The sequence below is a fragment of the Pelophylax lessonae genome (assembly GCF_965119305.1).
Source record: "Pelophylax lessonae genome assembly, chromosome: 2".
Lineage (NCBI taxonomy): Eukaryota > Metazoa > Chordata > Amphibia > Anura > Ranidae > Pelophylax > Pelophylax lessonae.
The window spans coordinates 5,856,057-5,876,845 of NC_138769.1; the positions used below are offsets into that span (position 1 = coordinate 5,856,057).

Consider the following 20,789-nt stretch of genomic DNA (forward strand, 5'->3'; position numbering starts at 1 on the left):
AGTTCTCTATACCTGGGCACATAGGGTTCTCTATACCTGGGCACATAGGGTTCTCTATACCTGGGAACATAGAGTTCTCTATACCTGGGCACATAGGGTTCTCTATACCTGGGCACATAGGGTTCTCTATACCTGGGAACATAGAGTTCTCTATACCTGGGCACATAGGGTTCTCTATACCTGGGCACATAGGGTTCTCTATACCTGGGCACATAGGGTTCTCTATACCTGGGCACATGGTGTTCTCTATACCTGGGCACATGGTGTTCTCTATACCTGGGCACATAGGGTTCTCTATACCTGGGCACATGGTGTTCTCTATACCTGGGCACATAGAGTTCTCTATACCTGGGCACATAGAGTTCTCTATACCTGGGCACATAGGGTTCTCTATACCTGGGCACATGGTGTTCTCTATACCTGGGCACATAGAGTTCTCTATACCTGGGCACATAGGGTTCTCTATACCTGGGCGCATAGATTTCTCTATACCTGGGCACATAGGGTTCTCTATACCTGGGCGCATAGGGTTATCTATACCTGGGCACATGGTGTTCTCTATACCTGGGCACATAGGGTTCTCTATACCTGGGCACATAGAGTTCTCTATACCTGGGCACATGGTGTTCTCTATACCTGGGCATATAGGGGACCTACCCAGTGCATCAGGACTACCTCTGTGCTAAGAAGCCTCTGACCTTCCCACTATCTAAACTGTGCTGTACATTACATACTTCTGACTGCTGTACTCTGTAAGCTGCATAAGTATTCACAGTGCTTCACTAATTCCACATTTAATAAAATAGAAAGGAAAAAAATCCCATGTACATAAGTATTCACACCCTTTGCCATGACACTCAAAGTTAAGCTCAGGTACATCCTGTTTCCACTGATCATCCTTGAGATCTTTCTACAACTTTATTGGAGTCCACCTGTGGTAAATTCAGTTGATTGGACATGATTTGGAAAGGCACACACCTGTCTATATAAGGTCCCACAGATAACAGTGCATGTCAGAGCACAAACCAAGCCATGAAGTCCAAGGAATTGTCTGTAGACCTCGGAGACAGGATTGTATGGAGGCACAGATCGGGGGAAGGGTACAGAAACATTTCTGCAGCATTGAAGGTCCCAATGAGCACAGTGGCCTCCATCATCTGTAAATGGAAGAAGTTTGGAACCACCAGGACTCTTCCTAGAGTGGGCCACCCGGCCAAACTGAGTGATCGGGAGAGAAGGGCCTTAGTCAAGGAGTTGACCAAGAACCCGATGGTCACCCAATGGAGTCAGGATCTACCCACATGAATGGGCTCATTCTGCCCTCTTGAGACCCATTTTCAGCTGACAGCGGGCTGAAGCCTGCTGTCGGCTGACATCACAGAGCCGGTCCAGGCTGCTGCAAGATCATGACGATGGTGTCGGGATCCGCCCACATGCCTGGGTTCATTCTGCCCTCTTGTGACCTGTTTTCAGCTGACATCACAGAGCCGGTCCAGGCTGCTGCAAGATCATGACGATGGAGTCAGGATCCGCCCACATGCCTGGGTTCATTCTGCCCTCCTGTGACTCGTTTTCAGCTGACAGTGGGCTGAAGCCTGCTATCAGCTGACGTCACAGAGCCGGTCCAGGCTGCTGCAAGATCATGACAATGGAGTCGGGACTTGCCCACATGCCTGGGCTCAGCCGCCACTGACAGTCACCAGCTCTCTGCTCAGGGAGCTCTAAGAAGCGAGCGATCGGCGGTGTTTGATCGCTCAGTTCTCAGTCTTAGAGCCGGCGGGGGACAGATGCCGCGTCCATCTAGAAAGACTCAGAAAAAGCTGTACCCGATACTTCTCTTTTAACCCTTTCATAGTATGCAGTGTGAGCTACAGTATGTACAGATGCAGAATAATGTGTCTGGGTTGTACAGACAGGGCTTCTTATGGGGGGGGGGGGGGCCACCAGTCCTCCTGTAGGGGGCCCGGTCACACAGGGGGGGCCCCAACAGCACAGGGAATCGGTGCAGTCGGGAGGAGGGGCAATTACAGAAGGAAGCCCTGTGCGGCTCTCTGCAGTAGCTGAAAGCCAGTTCCTCCCCCTCCTGCCAGCTTTCAGCTGCTGCAGGGAGAGACACAGACACAGGGCATCATTCCTGTAATTACTTCTCCGACACCATTCCCCCCCCCCCTTAATATTCTGCCTGCCTCTGATACCCCCCCCCTCCCCGTATGTCCCCCCTTTCACTGTGCCACCCCCCTCCCCTTCTACAGCACTGCAGGCTTCTCTGTCCTGTAATAAAATAACACATTGTAAAAAAAAAATAAAACATTGTAATAAATCATTTTAAAAAATTGTAAAATAAAATAATTCTAAAAATTAATTGTAAAAAACTGTTAAAAAAAGGAGATCATTCACACAGGATCTCTATTATTTTCTGTCCGATAATAATGATTTTAGTGTATTTTCAGCAGAAATAATGTCTTGATAGATTTGGGGGGAGGGGGGGCTGCCAGGTGGGCTGCCGGGGGGAGGGCCACCCCCCCCCCCGAATATATCGGGGCCGCATGATTTCTAACAGCAGTCCTGTGTACAGAACCACCCAGGGACCAACTAAACTGTCAAATGAGGTCAATTCATGGCAGCCATGCTATTGGGGGGATTTCCTTTCACTTCCTGTCCCAAAGCCAAAACAGGAAGTGAGAGGAAATCCCTCCAAAGTGGGGAAATCCCCGGTTGTCACCAGAACTCGTGTCTTCTTCTTTCGCTGTCAGTGATAACGGTAACCAGGAAAGATGATTAATCTCCCCGCCGACAGCCATAAAAACCTGACAGTCCTTTTGTTTTTGTTTTTTAAAAAATCCAAAAATAAAATAAAAAAATCCTTTAGTTATATAAACTATTTTACCAAAAGTATTGGGACGCCTGCCTTTACACACATGAACTTTAACACTGAAGGAGCGCCCCGCGTACATTTACTGTGGCAGGGCGGCCTTTAAGTGCAAAATCACGTACCTGTGTGTGATTGTTTCCATCAGCTCTAGGGGGCGCATGTGCACTGCTGGAACCACCCTTCTGCTGGGATTGGACACAGCAGGATCCAATGAGCAGGTTTGGAGGAATGACAGAACGGCCACCTGCCTATGTAAACAAGGCCAGCCAGGAAGAGAGATCTTGCGTTCCTACCAATCAGGATCTCTCTCTTCCTGCAGTCAGTCCCTCCCCCACACAGTTAGAAAGCACTCCCTAGGAGCACACTTAACCCTTTGATCACCCCTGGTGTTAACCCCTTCCCTGCCAGTGTCATTTATACAGTGACAGTGTATTTCTTTTTTGGCACGGATTGGTGTCACTTGTCCCCCAAAAAAGTGTCAGTTAGTGCCAGATTTGTCCGCCGCAATGTCGCAGTCCCGCTAAAAATCGCTGATCGCCGCCATTACTAATAAAAACAATTAAAACAATAAAAAGTCCATCAATCGTTCCCCTAGTTTGTAGATGTGATAACTTTTGCGCAAAACAATCAATATACGCTTATTGGGATTTTTTTTTTTTTACCAAAAAATACGTGGCAAAATTGGACAAAAATGATGAAAAATTTTGATTTTTAAATTTTTTTTTATTGGGAATGTTTTATAGCAGAAAGTAGAAAAAAAATGTTTTTTTTTTTGTTTTGTTTTTTTCAGAATTGTCGCTATTTTTTTTCTTTATAGCACAAAAAATTTAAATCGCACAGGTGATCAAATACCACCAAAAGAAAGCTCTGCTTGTGGGAAAAAAAGGACATCAATCATATTTGGGTACAGCGTCGCACGACCGCGCAATTGTCCATTAAATCAATGCAGCGCTGAATCGCAAAATATGGCCCGGTCATTAAAGGGGTAAAACCTTCCGGTCCAGAAGTGGTTAATGGCATCCCAGTCTTAGTCCGTAGGGTTCAATATTGAGTTGCCCCACCCTTTGCAGCGATAACAGCTTCAACTCTTCTGGGAAGGCCGTCCACAAGGTTTAGGAGTGTCTATGGGAATGTTTGACCATTCCTCCAGAAGAGCATTTGTGAGGTCAGGCACTGATGTTGGATGAGAAGGCCTGGCTCGCAGTCTCCACTCTAATTCATCCCAAAGGTGTTCTATCGGGTTGAGGTCAGGACTCTGTCCAGGCCAGTTAGAATCCTCCACCCCAAACTCCCTCATCCATGTCTTTATGGACCTTGCTTTGTGCACTGGTCCAAATCATTTGGTGGAGGGGGGATTACGGTGTGGGGGTTCTTTTTCAGGGGTTGGGCTTGGCCTCTCAGTTCCGGTGAAGGGAACTCTTAAGGCGTCAGCAAACCAGGACATGTTGGACAATTTCATGCTCCCAACTTTGTGGGAGGAGTTTGGGGATGGCCCCTCCCTGTTCCAACATGACTGCGCACCAGTACACAAAGCAAGGTCCATAAAGACATGGATGAGTGAGTTTGGGGTGGAGGGACTTGACTGTCCTGACCTCAACCTCGATAGAACACCTTTAGGATAAATTTGAGTGCAGACTGCGAGCCAGGCCTTCTCGTCCAACATCAATGCCTGACCTCACAAATGCTCTTCTGGAAGAATGGTCAAACATTTCCATAGACACCCTCCTATACCCTGTGGACGGCCTTCCCAGAAGAGTTGAAGCTGTTATAGCTGCAAAGGGCGGCCAACTCAATATTGAACCCTACGGACTAAGACTGGGATGCCATTAAAGGTCATGTGTGTGTAAAGGCAGGCGTCCCAATACTTTTGGTAATATAGAGTATATAGAGAGGCGTCCCAATACTTTTGGTAATATAGAGTATATAGAGAGGCGTCTCAATACTTTTGGTAATATAGTGTATATAGAGAGGCGTCCCAATACTTTTGGTGATATAGTGTATATAGAGAGGGGTCCCAATACTTTTGGTGATATAGTGTATATAGAGAGGGGTCCCAATACTTTTGGTAATATAGTGTATATAGAGAGGCGTCCCAATACTTTTGGTGATATAGTGTATATAGAGAGGGGTCCCAATACTTTTGGTGATAGAGAGGGGTGCCAATACTTTTGGTGATATAGTGTATATAGACCATGTCTATGTAATGGGAGGGGTTGTCTCCATCAGAAGCCGGGGTGACAACGCAGGAGGACAATGGGGAGGCGTTGTCACCCCAGAACAGGAAGTGCCTAAAAAAGGATTTTATTTCTGTTTATGATACAAAACGCGCAGAGTGATGTCATCCAGCAGACCCGCCCCCATCCTGACACTACGTCTCCATTCTATTTGTCACCAAGAATTGGGGAGCGAGGATGGAGATTGGCTGGAAATCGGTCACTCTGGGATCTCAGCGGACAGCTTGGAGCGGATCGGTCACTGATGGGGCAGCACAGACCCAGCTCCTGCCGCAGACACCACCGACTGCGTCACCCGGACAGAGAAGCAGAAGTGGTGAAACAGATTGTGACACCCCAAAAACCTCACAGGAACCCCCCCTCCCCCCCTACAGGGCACATCCTACTCCCTCCATCACTGTGGTTAACCCCTCCATGGCCAACATCCCCCCCCCCAATACGGGGCGATCGCCATCATTATATACTGACACAGATTACATTTGTGGTATCACACAGCCCACCGATCGTACTTCTTCTATTCACCTCTCAGAGGAAGAATGGATAAATAAATAATAAATCATAATAACTTATAAATAATAATAATAAATAATAATAAATAATAATGAATCAAATAATCATAAATCAAATAATAGGCACTGAACGCCATAGAAACTTTTCACCTCTCAGAGTAAGAATGGATAAATAAATAATAAATCATAATAAACAATAATAATAATAAATAATAATAAATAATAATAATAAATAATAATAATACATAATAAATCATAATCAATAATAATAAATAATAAATCATAATCAATAATAAATAATAATAATAAATATAAATCAAATAATAATAAATCAAATAAAAGGCACTGAACGCCATATAAACTTTTCACCCCTCAGAGGAAGAATGGATAAATAAATAATAAATCATAATAAATTATAAATAATAATAATAAATAATAATAAATAATAAATCATAATCAATAATAAATAATAATAATAATAAATTATTAATAATAAATAATAATAAATCAAATACTAGGCGCTGAACGCCATATAAAAGCCGCAACATTCTTTATTGGGGTTCATTATAAACCTAACAACGAAATGATGAAAATAAAGGAACTGTGAAGAATAAAACACACAGACGGCACTCAGATCATCACTAATCACAGGAATCAGACACCCTGTATACCGGCGCCATATCTGGAGGCTAGCTCCGCCTCCTGGCAGAGCAGGGGTCCTGGATTCACAAAAACCCACAAGATTTCTAAAGTCATTGTCAATCTTTGTAAATCTGCTGATTGCACTAAAAAAATTCCCTGGTGATCCCGCCATGAAGATCCTGGTTCAGGCACTTCCTGTTACAGGGTGACAACGCTCTGTCCATGTCTCCCAGCTGTGCTCCTGTGTTGTCACCCTGTCACATACTCCCCCTGGTGGCGATACAAGCGGCCCTGCTGATACACATTGCGGCCCTGCTGAAAAGCCCCGTACACACGTACCGATCGTCGGCATACAAACGTCGGCGGACGAAAGATCTGCCGATTGTACGCGTGTTAGTATGGTGCCTCCGACAGATGTCTGCACACAATCCGCGGACAAAAGTCTTTCTTGCAAACATGAAAATTTTTGTCTGCGGACACCAGAACGGACGATTGTTCGCCTGTCAGTACAGAATTCGGCCGACAGACCGCAGATTTGCAAGACTGGGCATGCTCAGAAAATTAAAAACACAGGGAAAGTTAACCATTACATGACATCACTTCTGCAGTCAGCTGAAGTCTGCAGACAAAATTCTTGTGCTGTCCTTGTGCTGTCTTTGCACTTTTCAGCAGACACCGACATCCCGGGGAGAAAAGAGGAACATTTGTATGCCGACCATCGGTACGTGTGTACGGGGCTATACACATTGCACAGGCAGAATCTTCTGCAATGATGTGCAGCCAGCGCTGGAGGGATTGCATGCATACAGGAAGTGGCTAAAAGAGGCGGGAGGAGATCAGCAGCAGGAGGGGAAAATTCTGAAAAAATGAAACCGAGATAGTATGGAAAACATGACAATTGGATCACATCATCTTTCCCGGGACACGGGACCCTATCCTTTATCTCTGGCGAGTACCCCCCCCCCCCCCCATCTCTGGCTGGACACGGGGACTCCATCCCATCTTTAGCTGGACACGTGAACCCCCATCTCTCCTGTATCTCTGGCGAGTACCCCCTACATCTCTACATCTCTGCCTGGACACAGGGACCCCCATCTCTACCTGGACACAGGGACCCCCCCCCCCCCTTTATCTCTGGAAAGTACCCCTACATCTCTGCCTAGACACAGGGACCTCCATCTCTACCTGGACACAGGGACCCCATCCTGTATCTCTGGCGAGTACCCCTATATCTCTGCCTGGACACAGGGACCTCCTCCTTTATCTCTGGAGAGTACCCCCTACATCTCTGCTTGGACACAGGGACCCCCATCTCTGCTTGGGAACAGGGACCCCTCCTTTATCTCTGGAGAGTACCCCCTACATCTCTACCTGGACACAGGGACCCCCATCTCTGCCTGGACACACGGACCCCCTCCTTTATCTCTGGAGAGTACCCCCTACATCTCTGCCTGGACACAGGGACCCCCTCCTTTATCCCTGGAGAGTACTCACTACATCTCTGCCTGGACACAGGGACCCCCATCTCTGCCTGGACACAGGGGACCCCCATCTCTGCCTGGACACAGGGACCCCCATCTCTGCCTGAACACAGGGACCCCCTCCTTTATCTCTGGAGAGTACCCACTACATCTCTGCCTGGACACAGGGACCCCCATCTCTGCCTGCACACAGGGACCCCTCCTTTATCTCTGGAGAGTACCCCCTACATCTCTGCCTGGACACAGGGACCTCCTCCTTTATCTCTGGAGAGTACCCCCTACATCTCTGCTTGGACACAGGGACCCCCATCTCTACCTGGAAACAGGGACCCCTCCTTTATCTCTGGAGAGTACCCCCTACATCTCTACCTGGACACAGGGACCCCCATCTCTGCCTGGACACAGGGACCCCCTCCTTTATCTCTGGAGAGTACCCCCTACATCTCTGCCTGGACACAGGGACCCCCTCCTTTATCCCTGGAGAGTACTCACTACATCTCTGCCTGGACACAGGGACCCCCATCTCTGCCTGGACACAGGGGACCCCCATCTCTGCCTGGACACAGGGACCCCCATCTCTGCCTGGACACAGGGACCCCCTCCTTTATCTCTGAAGCTCTGAAGAGTACCCCCTACATCTCTGGCTGGACAAGGGGACTCCACTTCATCTCTAGCTGGACATGGGGAGCCCCGGATCTCTGGCCAGACACAGGGACCCCCTCCTTTATCTGTGGTGAGTACCCTCCCATCTCTGGCTGAACAAGGGGACTCCATCCCATCTTTAGCTGGACACGGGGACCCCTCAATCTGTGGTTTGACACGGGGATCTCTTCAATTATCTCTGGTGAGTAGCCCACCCCCCCATCTCTGACTTCACAAGGGGACTCCATCCCATTTTTAACTGGACACGGGGATCCCCATGTCTGCCTGGACACGGGGACACCCTCCTTTATCTGTGGTGAGTACCCCCTCATCTCTGGCTGGACACAATTACCCCCTTATCTCTGGCTTGACACTGGGACTCCCCTCCATCTTTAGCTAGACACAAGTACCCACCATCTATGGCGGGACACAGAGACTTCCCCATTTATGGCTGGAAATAAGGACCCCCCCCCCCCCCTCACCATCTATTGTTGGACATAGGGACTCCTGATTTCTCTGGCTGGTTACAGGGATCCCCATCTCTGGTTGAACACAAGGACTTCCAATGTCCCTGGTTGGACACAGGAACCCCCCTCCCCTTCCCTCCTCGGTCTGGCTGGACACAGGCACCCCTCCTTCTCTGGTTGGGCACAGGGACTCCCAATTTCTCTGGTTGAACATGTGGACCCCCCATCTCTGGCTGGGGACAGGGACTCCCAGTATCTCTGGCTGAACATGGGGACACCCCATCTCTGGCCGGCCACAGGAACTCCCAATGTCCCTGGCTGGACCCAGTGGCCCACCTATTGATGGCTGGATACAAGAACTCTTGAACCCTCTGGTTGGTTGTAGAGACCATCATCTCTATCTGGACTCTGGACACAGGCACTCTCACATTCTATGGCTGGGCATGGGGATCCCCATCTCTGGCTGGCCACAGGAACCCACAATGTCCCTGACTGGAACCCCCCCCCCCCATGGATGGCTGGACACTGGGATTCCTGATTTCTTTTGCTGAACACAGGGACCCCCCTCCCATCTCTGGCAGAACAAAAAAGACCCCTGAACCCCCTTGCTGGCCGCAGACACCCCTCCCCCCCCATCTTTGGGTGGACACGCAGAACCTCCACCACCCCCAATCTCATTCTAAACACGGCCTACTATAATTCCACATTACACAATGTCCTCTTCACATCTTCCAGGAAGGTTTCGGGAAGGTGAGAGTACAGAGAGGAGGTCACCACATTCATAGTGACACAGAAGAAGCAGAAGACTCGCAGGCTATGAATGGTGGTGTCACCCTCTGACTCCATTCTGCTTGGTAAGTGAATCACAAAAGTCTCTGAATAAAGCTACAAATATTCTGGAAGGTAAACCAACCCCCAGCTGTAAATTTTCTTGTTTGGCTTTTGCTTCCCTCCCGTCTAGAGTCGTATTTTCTTCTTGTCCTTTGTAGAGATGGACTGAGATCACCCCAATAAGAAGCTGGAACACAGCAGACCTCGGCCTCCGGCATCTCCGAGTCTCCATCAATATGAAGATTTCTTGATGTATTCTTCTGGCCCACATTCCAGCCTTTGATTTCTGGACACAATATATAGAGACGCCTGTTGGGAAAATCCAGATCTTTCTTCAGAGAAAAGACGCAGATTCACAAGAGAGGTGACCCCCTCCCCCTTCACCCTTCCAACGTCTTTGAAGAGTATTTACCTCGGAGAACAAAGTCTACTTCTTCTTTCTTGGGGTTTTTTAGCAAATTATCTCCCAGTTGGAGGTTCTGTATTATAACAAATACTAGAATAGTGTTTCTGGAAAGGTGAGAATGACCCTTGGCATGGAGCTATTCTTAGTGAGCGGAGCGCCCCCTTGGATACAATTCTGTACCACGCTTTACAGCTCCAGCTCTGCAGTTATGGTGTCATTGCGTGTCCATATTCCTGTCCAGGGCTTTTATTCAGCGGGAACACTTCCAGCACTAGATGCATGTAATGGTAAGGGGTGCTGGGGTGTGCTGGAGGTTGCTATTGGTGTTGGCTTCTGGGGCTCTATTGTTGGGGGGTGGGGGTCTATTGTCGCAGGTAAAGGATATATTGTTGCTGGGGGACATTTATTGCTGGGGGAGTCTACTGTTGCTAACTGCTGGGAGATATTTTGTTGCTGGTTGGGGCCTATTGTTGCTTGGGGAATCTCCTGTTGAGAGAGTGGTTCACCGTTCCTGGCTGCTCCAGGGTCTACTGTTGCTGACTTCTGGGAGATGTTATGTAGCTGGTGGGGCCCTGTTGTTGCTGAGGGGGGGTCTATTGTTGCCTGGAAGGATCTCCTGTTGAGGGAGTGATTCACTGTTCCTGGATGCTCCAGGGTCTATTGATACTGACTTCTGGCAGATGTTTTGTTGCTAGTGGGGGCCTATAGTTGCTGAGGGGGATCTATTGTTGCTTGGGGGGATATCCTGTTGAGGGAGTGATTCACTGTTCCTGGCTGCTCTAGGGTCTATTGATACAGACTGCTGGGAGATGTTTTGTTGCTGGTGGGGGCCTATTGTTGCGGATATGGATCTATTGTTGCTTTGGGGGATCTCCTGTTAAGGGAGCGGTTCACTGTTCATAGCTGCTCTAGGTTCTAATGATACTGACTGCTGGGAGATGTTTTGTTGCTGGTTGGGGCCTATTATTGCTGAGGGGGATCTATTGTTGAGGGAGTGATTCACTGTTCCTGGCTGCTCTAGGTTCTATTGATACTGACTTCTGGGATATGTTTTGTTGCAGCACAACCCTAAACTCTGCACTCTGTAGGCAGCACTCGCCTGAACTCTGCACTCTGTATGCAGCAGCACACTCCTGAACCCTGCACTCTGTATGCAGCATACTCCTAAACTTTGCACTCTGTAGACAGCACACTCCTGAACTCTGCACTCTGTATGCAGCAGCACACTCCTGAACTCTGCACTCTGTATGCAGCAGCACACTCCTGAACTCTGCACTCTGTATGCAGCACACCCCTGAACTCTGCATGCTGCAAACCCCTTAACTCTGCATTCTGTATGCAGCAGAACCCTAAACTATGCGCTTTGTATGCAGCACACTCCTAAACTTTGCGCTCTGTAGGCAGCACACTCTTAACTCTGCGCTCTGTATGCAGCACACTCCTAAACTCTGCGCTCTGTATGCAGCACACTCCTAAACTCTGCGCTCTGTATGCAGCACAGCCCTAAACTCTGCGCTCTGTATGCAGCAAACCCCTTAACTCTGCACTCTGTATGCAGCAGAACCCTAAACTATGCGCTCTGTATGCAGCACACTCCTAAACTTTGCGCTCTGTATGATGCACACTCCTAAACTCTGCGCTCTGTATGCAGCACACTCCTAAACTCTGCGCTCTGTATGCAGCACACCCCTAAACTCTGCACTCTGTATGCAGCACAGCCCTTAACTCTGCACTCTGTATGCAGCACAGCCCTAAACTCTGCACTCTGTATGCAGCACACTTCTAAACGCTGCACTCTGTATGCAGCACAACGCTAAACTCTGAACTCTGTGTGCAGCACAACGCTAAACTCTGAACTCTGTATGCAGCCCACTGCTGAACTCTGCACTTTGTGTGTAACGCCCCCCCCCCCCCTAAAAAACCTTGTACTCTGTACAAAGTGCATTACTGTCATCTAATGCCCCTTTAAGAACCTCTCACTGTTAGTGAAATTTGATCACACCCACTATTTGGTGCAGTTTGGAGGGTGTGTGTGTGTGTGGGGGGGGGGGGGGGGTAGGGGGAGGGACTAGGGCATCGTGGATCAATTCCTGCACCTATTTTCTGAGAAAAAAAAGCCCTGGCTATGTCCATTCAGAGATTCGCATACATCTGAATCTCTGAAAATGAAATTTTTCATTAATCAATAAAACTAAACACATGTCTAATTATTGTTGAGTCTCGGCAATCAGTCTGGGAAAACCAGCCAGCTTGGAGGACTCTTTGGTTGGTTGGAGTCTGCTAATGCAATCATTATTATTCATTCACTTAATTCTCAGTAAGGGTTTCAGGTTCCTGCCCTAAAAGCAGGTCATCTATGTAACGGTGCCAATGTCAGATGGTATCACCCTCTGAGGCATGAAAAATAGGATTTTTGTACTTGCCATAAAATCCATTTTTTTGGAGTAGATTGGGGGACACCAGAAGTCTTTCAAGTTTGGGTTGTATTGCCACCAGCAGGTTTATTTACAGGTGGAAACAAGGATTAGTGATAAAGCTTCAGTGGAGACACCTTTTTCCCATGATAACTCTTACAGAAGTGAATTTCCATTCCTGGGGGTAGATTTCTCCTCACTTCCTGCTGTCTCCCTCCGTTTGTAAGTAGGAGTCAGGGGCGTAACTACAGGGGTCACAATTGCAACCGGGCCCCATGCTCCAGGGGGCCTGGGCAGCTCCCCTGTACACCTGGATAGGAGGGGCGGCGGGGGCAGCATGTAGCGAAATCACTGTGCTTTTTACTCCTTTAGCTGCAGGAGGAAAATGAAGGAGATTGGTTCCTCTGTATGCTGCTCCCGCCACTCCTCCTATCCATTTCACTTGTGTTCTGCTGTCTCTGGGCCCTGTGTGCTCCCCTGGTTCCCCCCCCCCCCCCCCACTGCGCTGTGCTTCCGGCTTCCTCCCTCCCCTCTCCTGCCGGCTGCTGCAAGGGATGTGTCACAATAGAGAACCAGGAAGGGGTCGGTAAATATGTAATTTTCCAGCTCCTTCCTTTTCTGAATGGACAGAGTCATAGTCAGTGACATTGTAGAAAAAAATAAAATAAAATGATAAAAAATAATACAATTAAAATATCAAAAAATGAAAAAAACTACTGACACCAGTGGGGGAACTTCCAGGATCGCAAAGGTCACACTTGCGACCGGGCCCTGGCATTCCACCACCGTGGGGAGGCCCCAAGATGGCAGGTAGGGGGGCCCACTGCATAACTTGTGAAAGGGCCCCGCAACGAGAGTAAAGGGCCCCAGGATCAGTGGGAAGATCCCCAGACTTGAAGGGAAGGGCCCCGGCCAGGGGGGCCATTGATAGTTTCTTGCACCGGGGCCCTGAAGGTTCTAGTTACACCTCTGGTAGGAGTCATTTGTAAGTCAGATATTTGTAACCCAGGGACCGCCTGTACTTACAAATCGGCTGAGCCCGGAATGACAAAGCAACATTCCCATCCGGTGGTGGCGAAACACCTCTGGCCCGGGAGCTGAAGGAGCAGAACCAGAAAAAACCCACTGGGGGAACAGGTGGAGAGTGGGTGTGACATATATGAATTGAAAATATGTCCCTCAAAATCCATAATGGCAGGTTCTAGCTGTAACAAAAATGTGTATATGTCTAAATCAGGGATCCTCGAACTACGGCCCTCCAGCTGTTCTGGAACTACACATCCCATGAGGCATTGGAAAACTCTGACATTCACACACATGACAAGGCATGATGGGAATTGTATTTCCTGAACAACTGGAGGGCCGTAGTTTGAAGACCCCTGGTCTAAATAGTATATAGTAGAGTCCTACATAACATAATAATGAGAGTAGAAGTCTAAGTAGGTCTAAATAGTGTATGACACAGTACAGCAAAGATATGAGTATAGGGGCAGAGGGGGGATAGTAGGAAGTACAACCAAAGTTGTCCAAGATATGGAGGAAAATGTGTAGAAAGAGTTCATCTCAAGAAAATAGTGACGAAAAAGGGAAACAATGTATATGTGTGTATGTGAAAGAGAAAGAAAAAGCCAACCAAGAAGCATTGGTGAAATGTGAAGAGTGTTTGGAGGTGGGTGATTACCCACCATGAGGTTTGCAAACAAAACAAAAGGTCTGTCCTCCGTGAAGATAAGGGAACATGAATCCCCATCCACTGTGCTCCCATTTTTACCCCAAAATGGGCAGGACTGGTCCCACCCCCTAACGCCATGCGCAGGTGGCTAGGGAGAGCGTGTGAATGCCAGATCAGCATTTGCCGCCTTGTGTGGGATGAGCGGCGCACAAGCGCGGACAGCCACCCAGAGAAGACATACTGCGCTTGAACGTAGTGACGCCGCATGATGATCTTTGTCTTTCACATACACACATATACATCGTTTCCCTTTTCCGTCACTATTTTCTTGAGATGAACTCTTTCTACACATTTTCCTCCGTATCTTGCACAACTTTGGTTGCACTTCCTATTCTCCCCCCCAGAGGCGTAACTAGAACCTTCAGGGCCCTGATGCAAGAAACCATGAAGGGCCCCCCAGACCCCTGGCCGGGGCCCTTACCTTCAAGCCCAGGGCTCTTCCCACTAATCCTGGGGCTCTTTACACTCGTTGCATGGCCTTTTATTACGGTCCCGCAGCAGGATTCTTTCACAAGTTCTGCAGTGGGCCCCCTTCCTGCAATCTTGGGGCCTCCCCACAGTGGTGCAATGCCAGGGTCCGGTCGCAAGTGTGACCTTTGCAATCCTGGAAGTTTACCCACTGGTTTGCTACCGGGCCCCCTGGAGCAGGGGGCCCGGTAGCGATTGCAACCCCTGCAACCCCTGTAGTTACGCCCCTGCTCCCCCCTCTGTCCCTATACCAGGGCTTTTTTTCTCAGAGAATAGGTGCAGGAACTCCTCCCTTATAAGTCTCCCCTTGTCTCTGCTCCTCAACCCTCTCCAAGAACCAACCCTTGGTTACACCCCCTACCCACCACCCAGTACTTCCCCAAGTATCAGGTTATGGTGCTAAATAATTTGTACGGAATTTGTTCTTATCTAATAACAAGAAAAGCAGTTAAATAGATCCACTGGAGCCAGCAACAATAGATCCCCAAAGCAACAATAGATTCCCCCAGAAACAGTAGACCCCACCCCAGCAACAATAGATCACTCACACAACAAAAGACTTCCCCCTGCAACAATGGACACCAACCCAGCAACATTAGGTCCCTCCGGGAACAATAGATTCCCCCCAGAAACAGTAGACCCCACCCCAGCAACAATAGATCACTCACAAAACAAAAGACTTCCCCCTGCAAAAATAGACCCCACCCCAGCAACAATAGATCCCCCACAAGCAATAATAGACCCTCACACAAAAAACAGATCCCCACCAGTGACAATAAACCCCCCAGCAGACAGCATCAATAGACCCTCCAGCACACCCCTTGCTTTTATATACATTTAGTGCTGGAGGTGCCGGAACTGCGTTCCTCCGCGTTCCTGCTGACAAAAAAGCCCTGCCCTATACTCATATCTCTGATGTTTCCCTTTTCCGTCGCTATTTTCTTGAGATGAACTCTTTCTACACATTTCCCTCCATATCTTGCACAACTTTGGTTGCGTATCCTACTCTCCCCCCTCTGTCCCTATACTCATATCTTTGCTGTGCTGTGTCATACACTATTTAGACCTACTTAGACTTCTACTCTCATTATTATGTTATGTAGGACTCTACTATATACAGTACTATTTAGACATATATACACATTTTTGCTACAGCTAGAACCTGGCATTATGGATTTTGAAGGACATATTTTCAATTCATATATATGTCTCCACCTGTTCCCCCAGTGGGTTTTTCCTGGTTCTGCTCCTTCAGCTCCCAGGCCAGACGTGTTTCGCCACCGCCGGATGGGAATGTTGCTTTGTCATTGCGGCTCAGCCGATTTATAAGTACAGGGTTTCCTCACAAGGGTTCCCGATGATTTGCAACACATCACTTGCCATTGTGATGCATATTTTTTAATTGATATTCTATTTTATAGACCTGTTTTGTGCGCATCTGCTCCTGGGGAGATCAGCGGTGGATCGTGAAACGCGTTGAGTTTTAACCACTTGCTGACCGATCACATGGAGACTACTGCGGCAGAGTGGCTCTCCTGGGTCCAGCGACGTAGACCTATGTCGCTGGATTGCGCCCCCTCTTGGCGGCACGCGCGCGCCGCCGGAGGCCCACTCCCGCTGTATTCGGACACAGCGGGAGTCAGGCCAGGGGAGGAGAGGCGGTGATCACCGTCGCTCTTCCCCGATTGTCGGGGATCGAGTGAGGAAATCCGCCCACTTGTGTAAACAAAGTGGGCGGATCTCCTATGTGACAGGCAGGGACAGATCACAGGATTCAGCATAGCTCAACCTGCAATCTGTGTCTGTGTCACACAATCCCCTCCCCCCACACACGTCAGTAAGCATGAGGCATACCTTTAACCCCTTGATCACAGTGTTAACCCCTTCCCTGCCAGTGTCATTATTACAGTACCAGTGCATGTTTATAGCACTGATTACTGTAGTAATGTCACTGGTCCCCCCAAAAATTTCAAAAATGTTAGTCAGGGTTCCGATCTGTCCGCTGCAATGTCGCAGTCCCACAAAAAAAAAAAAAACGCAGATCGCCGCCATTACTAGTAAAAAAAAATAAACAATAAAAATGACAAATCTTAGTTAGTAAACGCGATAACTTTCGTGCAAACCAATCAAAATACGCTTATTGTGATTTTTTTTTACAAAAAATATGTAGCAGAAAACAAATTGGCCTAAAATGTTAAAAAATTTTGATTTATACATTTTTTTTGGGGAATGTTATATAGCAGAATGTGAAAAATATTGTTTTTTTTTTTTCAAAATTCGCTCTTTTTTTCCAAAATTAAAAATCGCAGAGGTGATCAAATATCACCAAAAGAAAGCTCTATTTGTGGGGAAAAAAGGACATAAATTTAATTTGGGTACAGCATTGCACGACCACGCAATTGTCCATTGAAGTAACGCAGTGCCGAATCACAAAATATAGCCTGGTCAGGAAGGGGGTAAAATCTTCCGGTCTTAAAGCGGTTAAAAATACCCTCATTGAGAATTTTTTTGTCACAGACATGTAGCTAAATACATTTTGGCCTAAATATATGACAAAAATTGAATATATTGGATATTTTTTAACTGTCAAAGTAGAAAATGTCAATTTTTTAGCAAAATTTCCGCTCTTTTTTTATTAATATCGCAAAAAATGAAAAGCGCAGAGGTGATCAAATACCACCAAAAGAAAGCTCTGTTTGTGGTAAATAAAGGACGTAAATTTTGTTTGGGTACGGCATTGCATAACCGCGCAAATGTCAGTTAAATTCGCGCAGTGCCAAGTTGCAAAAAGTGGCCTGGTCATTAAGCAGGAAAATCCTCCGGTCCTAAAGTGGTTAAAGATGCCTTTGTACCATCATGTACTATATCAGGGGTCTTCAAACTACAGCTCTCCAGTTGTTTAGGAACTACAATTCCCATCATGCCTAGTCATGTCTGTGAATGTCAGAGTTATACATACAATGCCTCATGGGATGTGTAGTTCCTTAACAGCTGGAGGGCCGCAGTTTGAGGATCCCTGTACTATATCAACACAATTGTGATCTACATGCATGTATCATACCATGTAGTTATTACTAATCGGTTTGCCATTTTTTCTATGCACTTTGTATATGATGATTATCCTGCTTACTTTTTTATAAATGTAGACAATATGTTTACTTCTCATTAAATGGCCACCAGTGCTAACCTTATTTGAAGTCCCAGGGCTTAATTCTCCTCTGTTGTATATTAAACATGAAAAGGGAATGTCCCTCAAGAGACTCCAAGAAAAATATTTTACAAGGATTCATAATTGTTTTCTTGGCCCCTGAGGAACAACCACCAGGACATTCAAAAGCGAGCCAGCTGAGTGATGGGCAACACAGCAAACAACTCTAACAGGCCCACAGCTTAAATCTGATATCTGAGAGCCTGGAGTTTCAGAAAACTCTGGCTTGAGCTGTGTTCAGGACTGGAACCAGATACTTCAAACTAGAGTCAGTTCCAGGGATAACTTGAATCCAAACCACTGTTACATCTGAACAGTCAAAGCCACCTTGCCCATTGAAGCCTGCATATAAATTCTCTCATCAGGAGGTCATCAAGGAGACCAACAAGGCAAATACTGGGGCCAAAACCTTGGTGAACACCTGAGGTGCAGAAGCGAGGCCAAACATCAGGGCCTCAAACTGGTAATATAGGGGTCCCATAGCAAAATATAGGAAATAATGCGCTAGTAAGAGGAGAACATTCAAGTGTCTATGTCCATGAAGTCCACAGAAGCCAGAAAGTCTCCCTTGTGAAAGGGCAATGATGGACCTGGTGGATTCCATGCAGAATTTATGGGCTTGAATGAAGACATACAGAGCTTTGAGATCCAAGATGGGGTGGATACCTCTTATGGTCTTGGGAACAGTGAATGGGTTGGGGCAATACCCCCTTGGTCCAGAAGACCTGAGAATACTCAGTGGAGATCTGCTAATCTGTGGACACACAAATGTTGGAGGTGAGAAACATGAGAAAGGGGGGGACAAAACATCTTGTAGCCCAGGGACACCACCGCCTGATCGCAAACGTCTGAGATGCAAAATGTCCAAGAATTCACAAAGATTAACAAACGTCTCCCTACTTTGGGAAGTTGGGGCACACCTTCATGTCTGAAGATCTAGCAGATTTGGAGTGCCCGATCTTGTAGGCAGGCTGGGAACCAAGCTTGGGAGGTGTCAGGGCAGTAACCAGAGGAGGAGTGCAGATGTGACCAAAGACCTGGCACACTTGCCAATGTCCAACAAGGCCATGCCCATATGCGCTGGGATGCATGTAGACACATTGGACTAGAACCAGGGCACACTCATATGCGTTGGGATGCATATAGACACATTGGACTAGAACCAGGGCACGCTCGTGCATGCCACTCATACTGCCCATGGTCGCAGTAGTTGCTGGAACCAAATGGCTTTTATAAGGATGGCAGATATGCTCAGAGATTGCTGGTTGATCTTCAGCTTCCTGCATTCCTTGCTCCTGTGTATTTTGTATCCTTAGATCTCTCGTTACTGATCCTGCTTGTCTCTGGAACTGCCTACTGCTTTCTCTCTTGTTGACTTCCTGTGTATGACCCCTGGCACGTACCTGACTATGCCTCTGCTTACTGCCTGACTTACTGTGTCTGACCCCTGGCACGTTCCTGACTATGCCTCTGCTTACTGCCTGACTTACTGTGTCTGACCCCTGGCACGTTCCTGACTATGCCTCTGCTTACTGCCTGACTTACTGTATCTGACCCCTGGCACGTTTCTGACTATGCCTCTGCTTACTGCTTGACTTACTGTATCTGACCCCTGGCACGTTCCTGACTATGCCTCTGGTTACTGCCTGACTTACTGTGTCTGACTCTGGCTCATGTTTCTGACTACGTCTTTTCCGGACAGTCCTGCCAGTGTTACCCAGTGGGACCTATCCTGGGTACCACCCTGGCTCAGCTGTCACTCCAGCCCAGTCCCATCTTCAGAAGGCTCTGTGTCACAGCCGACTCATACAGGAAAAGCACAGCTGGCAACTCATAATTCTTTAGGCTCAGCAGCTCCTATCACCACCTCCAGGGGTGCTTGGTACTCAACCGTAAAGGAATCCCTCTCATCACTTCGGCCTCCGAACAGGTATATGACAGGAGGTCTTGACAAGGGGGGTTGAGGAAGTGGAATAACAAAAGGATTGTTTCCTAACAGCCAAAGAGGGTGAAGACCTTGCAGTATGCTTCCTAGGCTTTTACTTCTGAGGAAGATGGGTGCTTTTACCCCCAGCAGCATCCTTGATAACATCAAGAGCTGATCCAAAGAGATGTTTGTCCCTCAAGGTCTATGTGGATCAAACACTTCTTCAGCGTTTACCCAAAGTGCCCTACACATGCAAAGGACTGACATGAGACCCATGCAAGAGACGAGATGCAAAACTGTTGGGCTGGCCTCCAGTTATTCATTTATTTATTTTTTTCGGCCCATGTCCAGTCCTTCTGTAGGCAGCAGTATAAACCAAAAGGTGAGAGAGGTTTCCAGTGTCCCTCAATGGACGAGAAAAAATATCAAGTCCAGCAGCCTAGGAGTAAGTTGGCTTAAGAGGGCACAACAGGTACCCATAGCCATGCCGGGGACTAAAAAATTAAAGTTTGACATTAAACAGGAAGTATCTGTAAGGGAGATGACATAATTCTGTAACTTCAGAACTCTGCTTTATCGGCGGTCTCTGAGGGAAATAACCGGCAAATACGGCTTACCTGATCAGAGTGACTTCATCACAAGCAGAACTTCCTCAGGAAGTGTGATCTGGCCTACAGCATTCAGTATTCACGTATACAGTCTACAAAATGTGAGAAACCCACCGCACGGCTCCAGGAAGTCATTTATGAAGACACCGAGCTTCTTACAAAGCCGCCCCCCCAATTTATCACAGAGATGTTAAAAGATAGAAAGGCGATCGATAATCACATTCTTCTATGGCAGATTCCACTACAGATTAGACACGTGCTACTCTTTTTCTTACGAATTTAAATTGGGACAAAATTTTCCTTATTCGGAGACTCGGATGTATCAGAATTTTCCAATCCCAATAGTTA

General features: G+C 47.5%; 1 protein-coding gene across 1 annotated transcript in view; it reads right to left on the reverse strand.

The window, feature by feature from the left end:
* The window catches only part of LOC309548507 (immunoglobulin superfamily member 2-like), a 283,133-nt gene that overhangs the window by 57,296 nt on the left and 205,048 nt on the right, over nt 1–20,789 (reverse strand). The gene's annotated exons all lie outside the window — the stretch shown is intronic.